We start from the raw sequence: 6,237 nt of genomic DNA, 5'->3' as shown, positions 1-6,237 counted from the left end.
TGTCTGTGTGTTATTGGTGTATAAACAGGCAGACGTCTGTCTGTAATGAAGTGATGAGTTAAGTTTTATCTCAGTACTTATTTAAGCACTTTAATATCCTAAAATTTAAAGCATTAAATATAATAGAAATACAAACACAAGGCTCTGTGCATCCCCACGAGTCACTTTAATAAAGTAAAACGTCACCTCGCTGCTGTTTCAATCCGTCAACCTTTATTTATAGCAGCTGCTCAGTGACACACAGAGAAACTATAAATAATACAAATCTGTAATCCAAATAAAAAGCATCAAAACACGTCACAAAGACTGGATTAAAGGTCTGAGATTAAAACAAATCAGGTTCAACATTTCTCACCTGTTCAGCTTCTCTAGTGGAGATCAGACGTGTTGAATCATTTCAGACGTTAAAACGTTCGGTCTGTTTGGATATTTGTCGTGTGATGTGTCAGAATGAATTTGAAGCAGCTGAAGGGTAAATGTAGAGGTCAGAGGTCGTATTCACAAAGCTTCCTGGTACAAAGAGATGCTGCAAGTGATGAAATTCTCATAAAACTCTTAGAATGATGATGTTTTCTGAGCATTTCCCCTGACAGCTAAGACTAGATCCTGCTAAAGATAAAAGTTATTCATGAAGCATCTTCACCTTTTAAAGAGCTGCTAAAGTGAGAAACTGTAGGAGGAGGAAGGAGGAGGAAGAGTTTAAAGAGGCTGAAGAGGCTGCAGATTAGATCATGCAGGGATGTTTGTGGTCGATGAAAGTCATCACAACACTGAGATATTTGTTTGAATTTGTTGGCAGCTGTAAAAACCAACCAACACTGCTGCTGATAGTCTGACCAACAATCACAGAAACTGATGACAGCTGAGACATTTACCCTCGTTAATAACCAATAGATGAAGTACTAAAATGACTAGTATGGATATATTAGCCTCACAGTTTATAATGCTGATAATAGTGACAGCCTACAGTCTCTGTGTTATGTTGTGATGATGATGATGATGATGATGATGATGATGGTGTACTAACGGCTGACAGTAACGTCAGTCGACTCCAACAAAGACGCTCTGATGTCGATTCTATGACGTCTGTTTATTTGAGGATCTGAGGGAAACGAGTCTGTAAAACTATTTAACATCAATAAAATCAGAATCAAAGGAAACTTACAAAACTAATAAATGATTTCTGTGACGAAGCTTAATAACTGTTAAATAACAAATTACAGGGCCGACGGTCGAACCTCCACCAGGATCAATAACTCACTATATTACAGATTATTGATACAGATGAATCATAGATAATCACTCTGAATGTCAATATCATTATAATTAGTAATAAAGTCTCTCTCAGATCAGCTGTACATTATTATTATTTACAGGTTTAACAGTCACACACTCACCTGGTCTGACTGGTTCCCACGGTAACGGGCTTTATAGCTGCATCGTTACCGTGGATACTATGTAGCCAAGTATTAAATATTAAATATAAGATAACAGCATGAAAAAATGAAAATAACACAAATATGTCAACCTTACAACTATTAAATGAAGGTAAAATTACTGATAAAATTATTTTCTATATTAAAAGATTTTGCTGTTAGACATAGTGACCATTTAAAGCTCAACTGATGTATTTAATGTAACATGCAGGCAGATGTTACACTACAGATGTTACACTACAGATGTTACACTAATCAATAGAACAGTGATCAGTGTGTGATGTGTTTTCATAGAAAACTTTTCAAATACGGATTAATTGATTCAACAGAGATGTTCATTACATCAAATACTATTTATTATTACACCATGACGTCATAGAGACTGAATTCTATGATCAGACTCAGACTGTATTGTTATTTATTGATCAACCAATCACACCTTTTTAAAGAATGAGTCATACCTGTCAGCGGGTTCAACCACACTTCCTGTCTGAGGTAAAAGAACAAAAAAACACCTGCGAGAGAAACACAAACGTCTTCCTCAACCACTGACCCACAAATCCCAATCTTCCCAATCCGGGACACAGATGTTGTCGTTGGTCGGACAAGTCGTCCCCAATCAACTGGTCTGGAGTCTGAGATGTGTCCCAGAACGTCGTCTATAACAGACCACACACACACACACACACACGCGGGGAGGTCTGGAGTCTGGTTGACGGTGGTTTTCAACAGAAGGTTCGGGGCCCCTTGGGGGGCCACAGGGACTGTATCTGAAACTGATGGAGGTTTTTTATCCCGTCGTTTTGTTTTCTTGTATTTTTATCCAAATAAAAGATATTTTGGGAGGTTTGGTCGTATTTACTGCTGTTGGTTTATGTTTTTACTGCATATTTTCATTCTCATACTGTGACACAGTGTTTATTGATGCAGGTGTGGTGAGTAAATCCTGCACCATGAAGTCACATTAGTGTGTCAGCAGCTATGTTTGTTTTATTTGAAAGAGAGCGTGTACAGTTTTAAACATAAATGTTGCCATTTGATTCAAGATTAATTTATTATTATCATCTTACAACATGAGGTTGTATAACAAAATGTAGTTTGTGGTCCCTTAACGCTACTCACAAAACCAGAAATTATATAAATGGATTAATAAATAATAAGTCATAAGAATAAAAGTGTTTTTGATATTGTGGTGCAGAGAATGAAGTGAGACAGCCTGAGGACAGAAGCTGCTCTGTAGTCTGATGAACCAAAGAATAAAATGTAGAATCAGTGGTTACAGAGCAGATTTTAGATTTAAATCAACTTTTTAATTTGGTTTTAAAAGCAGTGAAGAAGCTGCAGCTGCAGGTCATCAGGTAGAACTGAGTCCACTGACGATGGTCTGCAGGAATATTCACACAGTGAAGGAGGCAAATGTTATAAACAAGGTACAAATTAGAATATAATCTAACATTCTCAAGTCTCAGTTAGTTGTATTTAAGAACCCTACGGTGATGGAAATACATCAGCTGTTTGAGTTTTTAGAGTTTGTTTATATAACGACTGTTCCTCCAGCCTGCCTCCATCATGTGATGCAATAACACATGTAGGAAACAATCATAATGTGCATAAATATCTCGACTGCTTCCAGAGAGAGACAGATTGCACTTTATGGTTTTCACCATTTTTTAACAAGTTTCTTAAAATTCAAATTTGGATCCAGTGTCACACCAAGATGTTTAAAATCAGTGACTGTCAATCTTTTGATGAGAATATCCACATTCTGAGGTTGAACCATGGTTTTAGTGAGAAACATGCATACATTACATACATAACATTTAGACTGAGACACGATTGATCAAGCTAATGTGTGATCCTTTCCATTGCAGCTGTTAGCTTAGCAGCAGCTAACTCAGCTGTTTTTACCAAGCAGCGACCTCCGGCGCTGTAAGATGAAGCCAAACTGCAGTTCCTTGAACGGCCACTCGAGGCTCTGAAAGTGAGTCAATCCTCATAGACCCTCATGTTAAAATACCAACTTTACAGCAGAAATAAACATGTTTACAGTCTGGTACAAACAACGGTTTTGGTCTCTGTAGCTAATTTCTCCTTTCATGACAACTGTACGGGGGGTGAAGTTTTTTATAACTCTAAAGTCTAAATTTTATTAAGCCGTAAAGTTCTGCATAATGAAGGACATGGCTGCTTTGAGTGACAGGTCCGCCAGCTCCCATTCGGCCCGCCTCTTTGTCCATTTTTGATTGGTTGGGAGTTAGGCAGCATCATGCGCTGCCAAGATGGCGCCGGCCGGAGTGGCTCACTTTGAGCTTCAAAACCGCTCTTCAGAAACCAACGAGTGACGTCACGGTAACTACGTCCATATTTATATACAGTCTATGGTTTTTGCGTGTGTGTACACAACAGTGTCATCTGCAAACATTTGTAGTTCTGCATCATGACACTGTTGATGGAGATCATTAATATATAAACTGAATAACAGGAGACCTAACACTGACCCTTGTGGAACACCCATTGTGCGCTTCATGTCACCAACCACAATTCAGAGAGTTTTGAGTTTAAAACATCGTGATTGATTGTGTCGCTTTACACAGATCTAAGAACTCAGAGGCAGCTACTCCTCCTTTATCAAGTCTTGATTTAATTTGCTCCATTAAGAACAAGGCAGCAGTTTCAGTGGAATGATTTGCTCTAAAGCCAAATTGCATGTGATGTAGACAAAAATTGCTTGTTAAGAAAAGTTGTTAATTGTTCAACAGCAACTTTCGCTGCAACCTTTGAGAGTCCTGGAAGGCTGCGTCTATAATTACTGGCTTCACGCTGGTGTCCAGATTTAAATAGAAGTGTAACAGTGGCACGTTTCCAGTCAACGGGGAAGGAGCCCGACTCAGGCATCACGAAGGTTTCTCACTTTTAACAGAGATAAATCACCATGGTAACGTATTCTGAACAGCGAGCAGCGGCGTCTCCGTCTGCTGCTTCACCGAACCAAACGTCAGCCGACGTCATGCAGCCGATATCGACCCGCTCGGTTGTTAATGACGAGTGACATCATCAACTGATACCGACTGTCTGACAGCAAACATCAGATTCATAAACAATATAAACAATATAAACAATATAAACAATATAATCACACAACAGAATAAGAAGACAGGTGTGTGTTTCAGTGTGTGTGTGTGTGTGTTTCAGTGTGTGTGTGTGTGTGTGTTTCAGTGTGTGTTTCAGTGTGTGTGTGTGTTTCAGTGTGTGTGTGTGTGTGTTTCAGTGTGTGTGTGTGTGTGTGTTTCAGTGTGTGTGTGTTTCAGTGTGTGTGTGTGTGTGATCTGGTTCAGTTTGTCTATCGGGGGTTTTGTGTGTCCGTCAGACCATAAAAACACAACAACCTCTTAAAATAAACACCTCCGTCCGTCTACAGCTGACATCCCATAATTCATCCTTAAAGAAACAGCTGAACTGTTATCAGCAGGTTTTCATTGATTATGACTCTTGATTCATTAATTATTCAGTTTTCAGGTGTTTGTTCACCTGCTGTTGTTGTTTCTGTTTTATAAACCATAAAAACTACAAAATATTAAAGTGTAACTGCAAATCTGGGTTCATTTAAAAACAATAAATATGTATAATATAATAATGTAGATTGAAAGATTATTTACACTGTTGAAGGTGTTTTAAAGTTAGCGAGTAATAATCCATTAAAACATTCAGTCCATCAAACATCAGATCAATTAACAGTTTTCTGTTAGTTGAATCAATAATTCATTATTGATCACCTTCACTACATCATTACTAACAGGTAAATTAAAATCATTGTGATCTTTGACTCAACATGAAACAGAAGATGAGTAGAATCAGTTTCTAATAAATAAGAGTAAATAAATAAGAGTAAATAAATAAGAGTAAATAAATAAGAGTAAATAAATAAGAGTAAATAAATACGTGTCGGAGTTGATGATGAAACATTAGAGAACATCAACCAGACTTCCGTCTAAATGATTTTGTGGATCAGGGATTAAAAAAAAAAAAAGTTGTTTATGAGGTAAACAAAAGAATCCAGCGTTCAGACTGTGGAGGATTAGAAGAAGAAACCTGCCAACAGACTGACAGGAAGTGTTTCTAATGGAATTATCAGAACAGACTCCCAGTAAAAAAAACCATCACAAACTGAACACAGTAACCATGGTAACGGTTTCAGTCTGAATTTGATTAACTTTATACACACAAAACATTAAACTAAAACACATTTCAACCAATCAGCTTCAACTTTCCATCGTTTACGCTTCAAACAACATTTAACTGCTTCGGTTTCTCATCAGCTGATGTTTCTGGAACGTTTACAGAGAAACTGATCAGCTGACACGTCACCTGAAGACCAGAACATCCGCACAGACCCGGGAGGCCTGCCTATCATTTATCATTTGAAAAACAAACCAATAAAACTAAAAAACATAAAGCCAACACAGATGATCTGATTCGTCCAACGGGTGCGTTGAACTTTTGACCTTACTTCCACTTCCTGTTAGCCAGAGCGCAGCTTGTTGGTAACTTAGCGTTAGTGAAGCTAACGTATCATAATGGATCACAGAGGATAAACAGAGGGAATCTGAAAGCAGGAGGCCTGTTAGCAAACAGGAAACACAACGATCAGGTCCTGTTAGAGACAGGATGTTACTGCAGGTAAAACACCGACTACATCCTCACTTCAAAATATCCAAACTATCCCTTTAATGGAGATGAAACAGTGTTTTCACCAGAGACAAATGATGTAGTGCGAGGTGTGCCAGACATCCTGCTCATGTCC

Source organism: Thunnus thynnus, chromosome 8 (genome assembly GCF_963924715.1).
Source record: "Thunnus thynnus chromosome 8, fThuThy2.1, whole genome shotgun sequence".
NCBI lineage: Eukaryota > Metazoa > Chordata > Actinopteri > Scombriformes > Scombridae > Thunnus > Thunnus thynnus.
Note: the sequence above shows the minus strand (reverse complement) of the source record.